The sequence below is a fragment of the Eleutherodactylus coqui genome, chromosome 13 (genome assembly GCF_035609145.1).
Source record: "Eleutherodactylus coqui strain aEleCoq1 chromosome 13, aEleCoq1.hap1, whole genome shotgun sequence".
In the NCBI taxonomy this organism is placed as follows: Eukaryota; Metazoa; Chordata; class Amphibia; order Anura; family Eleutherodactylidae; genus Eleutherodactylus; species Eleutherodactylus coqui.
This window is the reverse complement of record NC_089849.1, coordinates 108,584,551-108,599,718: the sequence shown is the minus strand read 5'-3', so window position 1 is coordinate 108,599,718 and position 15,168 is coordinate 108,584,551.

Here is a 15,168-nt window from a genome sequence, read left to right as displayed (position 1 = left end):
ACGCTGAACATTGTTGAACGTTTTCGCTGCAATGCATCCTGGGACGCTTGGATCCAGGTTCCATCATTCATGTTGCGCTATTTCAACCAACCTGTGTGGCTCATATTCACTTTGGGTTGACGATTGGCATGGTCATGGTGTAGGCCGAGCCTTTTTTGCCACTTCATCCGCCTCCGATCAAGCATAATGCCTTGCCCATAAGCATTCCCCTCCCTGGAATAACTTAACCTACCCATTCCCCTATCTGGAATAACTGTACCTACCACAAAAGAAGTGATAAGCAGCGATCAATTTGACTGTTGTAGGCTGCCGTCTCCCGCTTAAGGGCGAATTTCAAACGTTGTCCATCACAGAGACAAATGATCTGGCTCCAGCAGCGTCTATAGGAGTATCTGTCTGCTCACTTCTAGCTCCAGTGGAGACTGATGGAAAAATGGCCGCTAACAACCTGTGGTCCTTGTTCCGGGTGCGCGTGTCACCATCGAGCCTTAATGACATCATAAAGCTGCTTCAAGTGCAAGACTTGCAGGCTTATATACAGTCTATCTATCTATCTAATGTATGTTACTGCATAGATATATATCTAGCTATATAAATAGATAGTTATATATCAATATAGATATTTCTACAAATATCTAGCTTTACGTATAAATTTAAACTTCTATAGTTATGGTTCTGTAGGGCTGAAAACATACATACAAAATTTGTATTATTATCAGCATTATTCTTATAATTGCCATTGATGTTATTCCAGGGGCAGGTAATAAACCGCATGAGGCTTTGACCAATTTTTACCATTTTAGGTAAAAAGCTGCATTGACTGCACTTCTGCATTTTGTGGGATATGGTAGGACTGCAAGCAAATCCTGAGACAAGATATGTCAAAAACACTCCATACAGCATGCTATTTCATTTTCCAAGATAGAAACATTGGTCACGCTGAACATTGTTGAACGTTTTCGCTGCAATGCATCCTGGGACGCTTGGATCCAGGTTCCATCATTCATGTTGCGCTATTTCAACCAACCTGTGTGGCTCATATTCACTTTGGGTTGACGATTGGCATGGTCATGGTGTAGGCCGAGCCTTTTTTGCCACTTCATCCGCCTCCGATCAAGCATAATGCCTTGCCCATAAGCATTCCCCTCCCTGGAATAACTTAACCTACCCATTCCCCTATCTGGAATAACTGTACCTACCACAAAAGAAGTGATAAGCAGCGATCAATTTGACTGTTGTAGGCTGCCGTCTCCCGCTTAAGGGCGAATTTCAAACGTTGTCCATCACAGAGACAAATGATCTGGCTCCAGCAGCGTCTATAGGAGTATCTGTCTGCTCACTTCTAGCTCCAGTGGAGACTGATGGAAAAATGGCCGCTAACAACCTGTGGTCCTTGTTCCGGGTGCGCGTGTCACCATCGAGCCTTAATGACATCATAAAGCTGCTTCAAGTGCAAGACTTGCAGGCTTATATACAGTATATCTATCTATCTATCTATCTATCTATCTAATGTATGTTACTGCATAGATATATATATATATAGCTATATAAATAGATAGTTATATATCAATATAGATATTTCTACAAATATCTAGCTTTACGTATAAATTTAAACTTCTATAGTTATGGTTTTGTAGGGCTGAAAACATACATACAAAATTTGTATTATTATCAGCATTATTCTTATAATTGCCATTGATGTTATTCCAGGGGCAGGTAATAAACCGCATGAGGCTTTGACCAATTTTTACCATTTTAGGTAAAAAGCTGCATTGACTGCACTTCTGCATTTTGTGGGATATGGTAGGACTGCAAGCAAATCCTGAGACAAGATATGTCAAAAACACTCCATACAGCATGCTATTTCATTTTCCAAGATAGAAACATTGGTCACGCTGAACATTGTTGAACGTTTTCGCTGCAATGCATCCTGGGACGCTTGGATCCAGGTTCCATCATTCATGTTGCGCTATTTCAACCAACCTGTGTGGCTCATATTCACTTTGGGTTGACGATTGGCATGGTCATGGTGTAGGCCGAGCCTTTTTTGCCACTTCATCCGCCTCCGATCAAGCATAATGCCTTGCCCATAAGCATTCCCCTCCCTGGAATAACTTAACCTACCCATTCCCCTATCTGGAATAACTGTACCTACCACAAAAGAAGTGATAAGCAGCGATCAATTTGACTGTTGTAGGCTGCCGTCTCCCGCTTAAGGGCGAATTTCAAACGTTGTCCATCACAGAGACAAATGATCTGGCTCCAGCAGCGTCTATAGGAGTATCTGTCTGCTCACTTCTAGCTCCAGTGGAGACTGATGGAAAAATGGCCGCTAACAACCTGTGATCCTTGTTCCGGGTGCGCGTCTCACCATCGAGCCTTAATGACATCATAAAGCTGCTTCAAGTGCAAGACTTGCAGGCTTATATACAGTATATCTATCTATCTATCTATCTATCTATCTATCTAATGTATGTTACTGCATAGATATATATATATAGCTATATAAATAGATAGTTATATATCAATATAGATATTTCTACAAATATCTAGCTTTACGTATAAATTTAAACTTCTATAGTTATGGTTTTGTAGGGCTGAAAACATACATACAAAATTTGTACTATTATCAGCATTATTCTTATAATTGCCATTGATGTTATTCCAGGGGCAGGTAATAAACCGCATGAGGCTTTGACCAATTTTTACCATTTTAGGTAAAAAGCTGCATTGACTGCACTTCTGCATTTTGTGGGATATGGTAGGACTGCAAGCAAATCCTGAGACAAGATATGTCAAAAACACTCCATACAGCATGCAATTTCATTTTCCAAGATAGAAACATTGGTCACGCTGAACATTGTTGAACGTTTTCGCTGCAATGCATCCTGGGACGCTTGGATCCAGGTTCCATCATTCATGTTGCGCTATTTCAACCAACCTCTGTGGCTCATATTCACTTTGGGTTGACGATTGGCATGGTCATGGTGTAGGCCGAGCCTTTTTTGCCACTTCATCCGCCTCCGATCAAGCATAATGCCTTGCCCATAAGCATTCCCCTCCCTGGAATAACTTAACCTACCCATTCCCCTATCTGGAATAACTGTACCTACCACAAAAGTAGTGATAAGCAGCGATCAATTTGACTGTTGTAGGCTGCCGTCTCCCGCTTAAGGGCGAATTTCAAACGTTGTCCATCACAGAGACAAATGATCTGGCTCCAGCAGCGTCTATAGGAGTATCTGTCTGCTCACTTCTAGCTCCAGTGGAGACTGATGGAAAAATGGCCGCTAACAACCTGTGGTCCTTGTTCCGGGTGCGCGTGTCACCATCGAGCCTTAATGACATCATAAAGCTGCTTCAAGTGCAAGACTTGCAGGCTTATATACAGTCTATCTATCTATCTAATGTATGTTACTGCATAGATATATATCTAGCTATATAAATAGATAGTTATATATCAATATAGATATTTCTACAAATATCTAGCTTTACGTATAAATTTAAACTTCTATAGTTATGGTTTTGTAGGGCTGAAAACATACATACAAAATTTGTACTATTATCAGCATTATTCTTATAATTGCCATTGATGTTATTCCAGGGGCAGGTAATAAACCGCATGAGGCTTTGACCAATTTTTACCATTTTAGGTAAAAAGCTGCATTGACTGCACTTCTGCATTTTGTGGGATATGGTAGGACTGCAAGCAAATCCTGAGACAAGATATGTCAAAAACACTCCATACAGCATGCTATTTCATTTTCCAAGATAGAAACATTGGTCACGCTGAACATTGTTGAACGTTTTCGCTGCAATGCATCCTGGGACGCTTGGATCCAGGTTCCATCATTCATGTTGCGCTATTTCAACCAACCTGTGTGGCTCATATTCACTTTGGGTTGACGATTGGCATGGTCATGGTGTAGGCCGAGCCTTTTTTGCCACTTCATCCGCCTCCGATCAAGCATAATGCCTTGCCCATAAGCATTCCCCTCCCTGGAATAACTTAACCTACCCATTCCCCTATCTGGAATAACTGTACCTACCACAAAAGAAGTGATAAGCAGCGATCAATTTGACTGTTGTAGGCTGCCGTCTCCCGCTTAAGGGCGAATTTCAAACGTTGTCCATCACAGAGACAAATGATCTGGCTCCAGCAGCGTCTATAGGAGTATCTGTCTGCTCACTTCTAGCTCCAGTGGAGACTGATGGAAAAATGGCCGCTAACAACCTGTGGTCCTTGTTCCGGGTGCGCGTGTCACCATCGAGCCTTAATGACATCATAAAGCTGCTTCAAGTGCAAGACTTGCAGGCTTATATACAGTCTATCTATCTATCTAATGTATGTTACTGCATAGATATATATCTAGCTATATAAATAGATAGTTATATATCAATATAGATATTTCTACAAATATCTAGCTTTACGTATAAATTTAAACTTCTATAGTTATGGTTTTGTAGGGCTGAAAACATACATACAAAATTTGTACTATTATCAGCATTATTCTTATAATTGCCATTGATGTTATTCCAGGGGCAGGTAATAAACCGCATGAGGCTTTGACCAATTTTTACCATTTTAGGTAAAAAGCTGCATTGACTGCACTTCTGCATTTTGTGGGATATGGTAGGACTGCAAGCAAATCCTGAGACAAGATATGTCAAAAACACTCCATACAGCATGCAATTTCATTTTCCAAGATAGAAACATTGGTCACGCTGAACATTGTTGAACGTTTTCGCTGCAATGCATCCTGGGACGCTTGGATCCAGGTTCCATCATTCATGTTGCGCTATTTCAACCAACCTGTGTGGCTCATATTCACTTTGGGTTGACGATTGGCATGGTCATGGTGTAGGCCGAGCCTTTTTTGCCACTTCATCCGCCTCCGATCAAGCATAATGCCTTGCCCATAAGCATTCCCCTCCCTGGAATAACTTAACCTACCCATTCCCCTATCTGGAATAACTGTACCTACCACAAAAGTAGTGATAAGCAGCGATCAATTTGACTGTTGTAGGCTGCCGTCTCCCGCTTAAGGGCGAATTTCAAACGTTGTCCATCACAGAGACAAATGATCTGGCTCCAGCAGCGTCTATAGGAGTATCTGTCTGCTCACTTCTAGCTCCAGTGGAGACTGATGGAAAAATGGCCGCTAACAACCTGTGGTCCTTGTTCCGGGTGCGCGTGTCACCATCGAGCCTTAATGACATCATAAAGCTGCTTCAAGTGCAAGACTTGCAGGCTTATATACAGTCTATCTATCTATCTATCTAATGTATGTTACTGCATAGATATATATCTAGCTATATAAATAGATAGTTATATATCAATATAGATATTTCTACAAATATCTAGCTTTACGTATAAATTTAAACTTCTATAGTTATGGTTTTGTAGGGCTGAAAACATACATACAAAATTTGTATTATTATCAGCATTATTCTTATAATTGCCATTGATGTTATTCCAGGGGCAGGTAATAAACCGCATGAGGCTTTGAACAATTTTTACCATTTTAGGTAAAAAGCTGCATTGACTGCACTTCTGCATTTTGTGGGATATGGTAGGACTGCAAGCAAATCCTGAGACAAGATATGTCAAAAACACTCCATACAGCATGCTATTTCATTTTCCAAGATAGAAACATTGGTCACGCTGAACATTGTTGAACGTTTTCGCTGCAATGCATCCTGGGACGCTTGGATCCAGGTTCCATCATTCATGTTGCGCTATTTCAACCAACCTGTGTGGCTCATATTCACTTTGGGTTGACGATTGGCATGGTCATGGTGTAGGCCGAGCCTTTTTTGCCACTTCATCCGCCTCCGATCAAGCATAATGCCTTGCCCATAAGCATTCCCCTCCCTGGAATAACTTAACCTACCCATTCCCCTATCTGGAATAACTGTACCTACCACAAAAGAAGTGATAAGCAGCGATCAATTTGACTGTTGTAGGCTGCCGTCTCCCGCTTAAGGGCGAATTTCAAACGTTGTCCATCACAGAGACAAATGATCTGGCTCCAGCAGCGTCTATAGGAGTATCTGTCTGCTCACTTCTAGCTCCAGTGGAGACTGATGGAAAAATGGCCGCTAACAACCTGTGGTCCTTGTTCCGGGTGCGCGTGTCACCATCGAGCCTTAATGACATCATAAAGCTGCTTCAAGTGCAAGACTTGCAGGCTTATATACAGTCTATCTATCTATCTAATGTATGTTACTGCATAGATATATATCTAGCTATATAAATAGATAGTTATATATCAATATAGATATTTCTACAAATATCTAGCTTTACGTATAAATTTAAACTTCTATAGTTATGGTTTTGTAGGGCTGAAAACATACATACAAAATTTGTATTATTATCAGCATTATTCTTATAATTGCCATTGATGTTATTCCAGGGGCAGGTAATAAACCGCATGAGGCTTTGACCAATTTTTACCATTTTAGGTAAAAAGCTGCATTGACTGCACTTCTGCATTTTGTGGGATATGGTAGGACTGCAAGCAAATCCTGAGACAAGATATGTCAAAAACACTCCATACAGCATGCTATTTCATTTTCCAAGATAGAAACATTGGTCACGCTGAACATTGTTGAACGTTTTCGCTGCAATGCATCCTGGGACGCTTGGATCCAGGTTCCATCATTCATGTTGCGCTATTTCAACCAACCTGTGTGGCTCATATTCACTTTGGGTTGACGATTGGCATGGTCATGGTGTAGGCCGAGCCTTTTTTGCCACTTCATCCGCCTCCGATCAAGCATAATGCCTTGCCCATAAGCATTCCCCTCCCTGGAATAACTTAACCTACCCATTCCCCTATCTGGAATAACTGTACCTACCACAAAAGAAGTGATAAGCAGCGATCAATTTGACTGTTGTAGGCTGCCGTCTCCCGCTTAAGGGCGAATTTCAAACGTTGTCCATCACAGAGACAAATGATCTGGCTCCAGCAGCGTCTATAGGAGTATCTGTCTGCTCACTTCTAGCTCCAGTGGAGACTGATGGAAAAATGGCCGCTAACAACCTGTGGTCCTTGTTCCGGGTGCGCGTGTCACCATCGAGCCTTAATGACATCATAAAGCTGCTTCAAGTGCAAGACTTGCAGGCTTATATACAGTCTATCTATCTATCTAATGTATGTTACTGCATAGATATATATCTAGCTATATAAATAGATAGTTATATATCAATATAGATATTTCTACAAATATCTAGCTTTACGTATAAATTTAAACTTCTATAGTTATGGTTTTGTAGGGCTGAAAACATACATACAAAATTTGTATTATTATCAGCATTATTCTTATAATTGCCATTGATGTTATTCCAGGGGCAGGTAATAAACCGCATGAGGCTTTGACCAATTTTTACCATTTTAGGTAAAAAGCTGCATTGACTGCACTTCTGCATTTTGTGGGATATGGTAGGACTGCAAGCAAATCCTGAGACAAGATATGTCAAAAACACTCCATACAGCATGCTATTTCATTTTCCAAGATAGAAACATTGGTCACGCTGAACATTGTTGAACGTTTTCGCTGCAATGCATCCTGGGACGCTTGGATCCAGGTTCCATCATTCATGTTGCGCTATTTCAACCAACCTGTGTGGCTCATATTCACTTTGGGTTGACGATTGGCATGGTCATGGTGTAGGCCGAGCCTTTTTTGCCACTTCATCCGCCTCCGATCAAGCATAATGCCTTGCCCATAAGCATTCCCCTCCCTGGAATAACTTAACCTACCCATTCCCCTATCTGGAATAACTGTACCTACCACAAAAGAAGTGATAAGCAGCGATCAATTTGACTGTTGTAGGCTGCCGTCTCCCGCTTAAGGGCGAATTTCAAACGTTGTCCATCACAGAGACAAATGATCTGGCTCCAGCAGCGTCTATAGGAGTATCTGTCTGCTCACTTCTAGCTCCAGTGGAGACTGATGGAAAAATGGCCGCTAACAACCTGTGGTCCTTGTTCCGGGTGCGCGTGTCACCATCGAGCCTTAATGACATCATAAAGCTGCTTCAAGTGCAAGACTTGCAGGCTTATATACAGTCTATCTATCTATCTAATGTATGTTACTGCATAGATATATATCTAGCTATATAAATAGATAGTTATATATCAATATAGATATTTCTACAAATATCTAGCTTTACGTATAAATTTAAACTTCTATAGTTATGGTTTTGTAGGGCTGAAAACATACATACAAAATTTGTACTATTATCAGCATTATTCTTATAATTGCCATTGATGTTATTCCAGGGGCAGGTAATAAACCGCATGAGGCTTTGACCAATTTTTACCATTTTAGGTAAAAAGCTGCATTGACTGCACTTCTGCATTTTGTGGGATATGGTAGGACTGCAAGCAAATCCTGAGACAAGATATGTCAAAAACACTCCATACAGCATGCAATTTCATTTTCCAAGATAGAAACATTGGTCACGCTGAACATTGTTGAACGTTTTCGCTGCAATGCATCCTGGGACGCTTGGATCCAGGTTCCATCATTCATGTTGCGCTATTTCAACCAACCTGTGTGGCTCATATTCACTTTGGGTTGACGATTGGCATGGTCATGGTGTAGGCCGAGCCTTTTTTGCCACTTCATCCGCCTCCGATCAAGCATAATGCCTTGCCCATAAGCATTCCCCTCCCTGGAATAACTTAACCTACCCATTCCCCTATCTGGAATAACTGTACCTACCACAAAAGTAGTGATAAGCAGCGATCAATTTGACTGTTGTAGGCTGCCGTCTCCCGCTTAAGGGCGAATTTCAAACGTTGTCCATCACAGAGACAAATGATCTGGCTCCAGCAGCGTCTATAGGAGTATCTGTCTGCTCACTTCTAGCTCCAGTGGAGACTGATGGAAAAATGGCCGCTAACAACCTGTGGTCCTTGTTCCGGGTGCGCGTGTCACCATCGAGCCTTAATGACATCATAAAGCTGCTTCAAGTGCAAGACTTGCAGGCTTATATACAGTCTATCTATCTATCTATCTAATGTATGTTACTGCATAGATATATATCTAGCTATATAAATAGATAGTTATATATCAATATAGATATTTCTACAAATATCTAGCTTTACGTATAAATTTAAACTTCTATAGTTATGGTTTTGTAGGGCTGAAAACATACATACAAAATTTGTATTATTATCAGCATTATTCTTATAATTGCCATTGATGTTATTCCAGGGGCAGGTAATAAACCGCATGAGGCTTTGAACAATTTTTACCATTTTAGGTAAAAAGCTGCATTGACTGCACTTCTGCATTTTGTGGGATATGGTAGGACTGCAAGCAAATCCTGAGACAAGATATGTCAAAAACACTCCATACAGCATGCTATTTCATTTTCCAAGATAGAAACATTGGTCACGCTGAACATTGTTGAACGTTTTCGCTGCAATGCATCCTGGGACGCTTGGATCCAGGTTCCATCATTCATGTTGCGCTATTTCAACCAACCTGTGTGGCTCATATTCACTTTGGGTTGACGATTGGCATGGTCATGGTGTAGGCCGAGCCTTTTTTGCCACTTCATCCGCCTCCGATCAAGCATAATGCCTTGCCCATAAGCATTCCCCTCCCTGGAATAACTTAACCTACCCATTCCCCTATCTGGAATAACTGTACCTACCACAAAAGAAGTGATAAGCAGCGATCAATTTGACTGTTGTAGGCTGCCGTCTCCCGCTTAAGGGCGAATTTCAAACGTTGTCCATCACAGAGACAAATGATCTGGCTCCAGCAGCGTCTATAGGAGTATCTGTCTGCTCACTTCTAGCTCCAGTGGAGACTGATGGAAAAATGGCCGCTAACAACCTGTGGTCCTTGTTCCGGGTGCGCGTGTCACCATCGAGCCTTAATGACATCATAAAGCTGCTTCAAGTGCAAGACTTGCAGGCTTATATACAGTCTATCTATCTATCTATCTATCTAATGTATGTTACTGCATAGATATATATCTAGCTATATAAATAGATAGTTATATATCAATATAGATATTTCTACAAATATCTAGCTTTACGTATAAATTTAAACTTCTATAGTTATGGTTTTGTAGGGCTGAAAACATACATACAAAATTTGTATTATTATCAGCATTATTCTTATAATTGCCATTGATGTTATTCCAGGGGCAGGTAATAAACCGCATGAGGCTTTGAACAATTTTTACCATTTTAGGTAAAAAGCTGCATTGACTGCACTTCTGCATTTTGTGGGATATGGTAGGACTGCAAGCAAATCCTGAGACAAGATATGTCAAAAACACTCCATACAGCATGCTATTTCATTTTCCAAGATAGAAACATTGGTCACGCTGAACATTGTTGAACGTTTTCGCTGCAATGCATCCTGGGACGCTTGGATCCAGGTTCCATCATTCATGTTGCGCTATTTCAACCAACCTGTGTGGCTCATATTCACTTTGGGTTGACGATTGGCATGGTCATGGTGTAGGCCGAGCCTTTTTTGCCACTTCATCCGCCTCCGATCAAGCATAATGCCTTGCCCATAAGCATTCCCCTCCCTGGAATAACTTAACCTACCCATTCCCCTATCTGGAATAACTGTACCTACCACAAAAGAAGTGATAAGCAGCGATCAATTTGACTGTTGTAGGCTGCCGTCTCCCGCTTAAGGGCGAATTTCAAACGTTGTCCATCACAGAGACAAATGATCTGGCTCCAGCAGCGTCTATAGGAGTATCTGTCTGCTCACTTCTAGCTCCAGTGGAGACTGATGGAAAAATGGCCGCTAACAACCTGTGGTCCTTGTTCCGGGTGCGCGTGTCACCATCGAGCCTTAATGACATCATAAAGCTGCTTCAAGTGCAAGACTTGCAGGCTTATATACAGTCTATCTATCTATCTAATGTATGTTACTGCATAGATATATATCTAGCTATATAAATAGATAGTTATATATCAATATAGATATTTCTACAAATATCTAGCTTTACGTATAAATTTAAACTTCTATAGTTATAGTTTTGTAGGGCTGAAAACATACATACAAAATTTGTATTATTATCAGCATTATTCTTATAATTGCCATTGATGTTATTCCAGGGGCAGGTAATAAACCGCATGAGGCTTTGACCAATTTTTACCATTTTAGGTAAAAAGCTGCATTGACTGCACTTCTGCATTTTGTGGGATATGGTAGGACTGCAAGCAAATCCTGAGACAAGATATGTCAAAAACACTCCATACAGCATGCTATTTCATTTTCCAAGATAGAAACATTGGTCACGCTGAACATTGTTGAACGTTTTCGCTGCAATGCATCCTGGGACGCTTGGATCCAGGTTCCATCATTCATGTTGCGCTATTTCAACCAACCTGTGTGGCTCATATTCACTTTGGGTTGACGATTGGCATGGTCATGGTGTAGGCCGAGCCTTTTTTGCCACTTCATCCGCCTCCGATCAAGCATAATGCCTTGCCCATAAGCATTCCCCTCCCTGGAATAACTTAACCTACCCATTCCCCTATCTGGAATAACTGTACCTACCACAAAAGAAGTGATAAGCAGCGATCAATTTGACTGTTGTAGGCTGCCGTCTCCCGCTTAAGGGCGAATTTCAAACGTTGTCCATCACAGAGACAAATGATCTGGCTCCAGCAGCGTCTATAGGAGTATCTGTCTGCTCACTTCTAGCTCCAGTGGAGACTGATGGAAAAATGGCCGCTAACAACCTGTGGTCCTTGTTCCGGGTGCGCGTGTCACCATCGAGCCTTAATGACATCATAAAGCTGCTTCAAGTGCAAGACTTGCAGGCTTATATACAGTCTATCTATCTATCTAATGTATGTTACTGCATAGATATATATCTAGCTATATAAATAGATAGTTATATATCAATATAGATATTTCTACAAATATCTAGCTTTACGTATAAATTTAAACTTCTATAGTTATGGTTTTGTAGGGCTGAAAACATACATACAAAATTTGTACTATTATCAGCATTATTCTTATAATTGCCATTGATGTTATTCCAGGGGCAGGTAATAAACCGCATGAGGCTTTGACCAATTTTTACCATTTTAGGTAAAAAGCTGCATTGACTGCACTTCTGCATTTTGTGGGATATGGTAGGACTGCAAGCAAATCCTGAGACAAGATATGTCAAAAACACTCCATACAGCATGCAATTTCATTTTCCAAGATAGAAACATTGGTCACGCTGAACATTGTTGAACGTTTTCGCTGCAATGCATCCTGGGACGCTTGGATCCAGGTTCCATCATTCATGTTGCGCTATTTCAACCAACCTGTGTGGCTCATATTCACTTTGGGTTGACGATTGGCATGGTCATGGTGTAGGCCGAGCCTTTTTTGCCACTTCATCCGCCTCCGATCAAGCATAATGCCTTGCCCATAAGCATTCCCCTCCCTGGAATAACTTAACCTACCCATTCCCCTATCTGGAATAACTGTACCTACCACAAAAGTAGTGATAAGCAGCGATCAATTTGACTGTTGTAGGCTGCCGTCTCCCGCTTAAGGGCGAATTTCAAACGTTGTCCATCACAGAGACAAATGATCTGGCTCCAGCAGCGTCTATAGGAGTATCTGTCTGCTCACTTCTAGCTCCAGTGGAGACTGATGGAAAAATGGCCGCTAACAACCTGTGGTCCTTGTTCCGGGTGCGCGTGTCACCATCGAGCCTTAATGACATCATAAAGCTGCTTCAAGTGCAAGACTTGCAGGCTTATATACAGTCTATCTATCTATCTATCTAATGTATGTTACTGCATAGATATATATCTAGCTATATAAATAGATAGTTATATATCAATATAGATATTTCTACAAATATCTAGCTTTACGTATAAATTTAAACTTCTATAGTTATGGTTTTGTAGGGCTGAAAACATACATACAAAATTTGTATTATTATCAGCATTATTCTTATAATTGCCATTGATGTTATTCCAGGGGCAGGTAATAAACCGCATGAGGCTTTGAACAATTTTTACCATTTTAGGTAAAAAGCTGCATTGACTGCACTTCTGCATTTTGTGGGATATGGTAGGACTGCAAGCAAATCCTGAGACAAGATATGTCAAAAACACTCCATACAGCATGCTATTTCATTTTCCAAGATAGAAACATTGGTCACGCTGAACATTGTTGAACGTTTTCGCTGCAATGCATCCTGGGACGCTTGGATCCAGGTTCCATCATTCATGTTGCGCTATTTCAACCAACCTGTGTGGCTCATATTCACTTTGGGTTGACGATTGGCATGGTCATGGTGTAGGCCGAGCCTTTTTTGCCACTTCATCCGCCTCCGATCAAGCATAATGCCTTGCCCATAAGCATTCCCCTCCCTGGAATAACTTAACCTACCCATTCCCCTATCTGGAATAACTGTACCTACCACAAAAGAAGTGATAAGCAGCGATCAATTTGACTGTTGTAGGCTGCCGTCTCCCGCTTAAGGGCGAATTTCAAACGTTGTCCATCACAGAGACAAATGATCTGGCTCCAGCAGCGTCTATAGGAGTATCTGTCTGCTCACTTCTAGCTCCAGTGGAGACTGATGGAAAAATGGCCGCTAACAACCTGTGATCCTTGTTCCGGGTGCGCGTCTCACCATCGAGCCTTAATGACATCATAAAGCTGCTTCAAGTGCAAGACTTGCAGGCTTATATACAGTATATCTATCTATCTATCTATCTATCTAATGTATGTTACTGCATAGATATATATCTAGCTATATAAATAGATAGTTATATATCAATATAGATATTTCTACAAATATCTAGCTTTACGTATAAATTTAAACTTCTATAGTTATGGTTTTGTAGGGCTGAAAACATACATACAAAATTTGTATTATTATCAGCATTATTCTTATAATTGCCATTGATGTTATTCCAGGGGCAGGTAATAAACCGCATGAGGCTTTGACCAATTTTTACCATTTTAGGTAAAAAGCTGCATTGACTGCACTTCTGCATTTTGTGGGATATGGTAGGACTGCAAGCAAATCCTGAGACAAGATATGTCAAAAACACTCCATACAGCATGCTATTTCATTTTCCAAGATAGAAACATTGGTCACGCTGAACATTGTTGAACGTTTTCGCTGCAATGCATCCTGGGACGCTTGGATCCAGGTTCCATCATTCATGTTGCGCTATTTCAACCAACCTGTGTGGCTCATATTCACTTTGGGTTGACGATTGGCATGGTCATGGTGTAGGCCGAGCCTTTTTTGCCACTTCATCCGCCTCCGATCAAGCATAATGCCTTGCCCATAAGCATTCCCCTCCCTGGAATAACTTAACCTACCCATTCCCCTATCTGGAATAACTGTACCTACCACAAAAGAAGTGATAAGCAGCGATCAATTTGACTGTTGTAGGCTGCCGTCTCCCGCTTAAGGGCGAATTTCAAACGTTGTCCATCACAGAGACAAATGATCTGGCTCCAGCAGCGTCTATAGGAGTATCTGTCTGCTCACTTCTAGCTCCAGTGGAGACTGATGGAAAAATGGCCGCTAACAACCTGTGGTCCTTGTTCCGGGTGCGCGTGTCACCATCGAGCCTTAATGACATCATAAAGCTGCTTCAAGTGCAAGACTTGCAGGCTTATATACAGTCTATCTATCTATCTAATGTATGTTACTGCATAGATATATATCTAGCTATATAAATAGATAGTTATATATCAATATAGATATTTCTACAAATATCTAGCTTTACGTATAAATTTAAACTTCTATAGTTATGGTTTTGTAGGGCTGAAAACATACATACAAAATTTGTATTATTATCAGCATTATTCTTATAATTGCCATTGATGTTATTCCAGGGGCAGGTAATAAACCGCATGAGGCTTTGACCAATTTTTACCATTTTAGGTAAAAAGCTGCATTGACTGCACTTCTGCATTTTGTGGGATATGGTAGGACTGCAAGCAAATCCTGAGACAAGATATGTCAAAAACACTCCATACAGCATGCTATTTCATTTTCCAAGATAGAAACATTGGTCACGCTGAACATTGTTGAACGTTTTCGCTGCAATGCATCCTGGGACGCTTGGATCCAGGTTCCATCATTCATGTTGCGCTATTTCAACCAACCTGTGTGGCTCATATTCACTTTGGGTT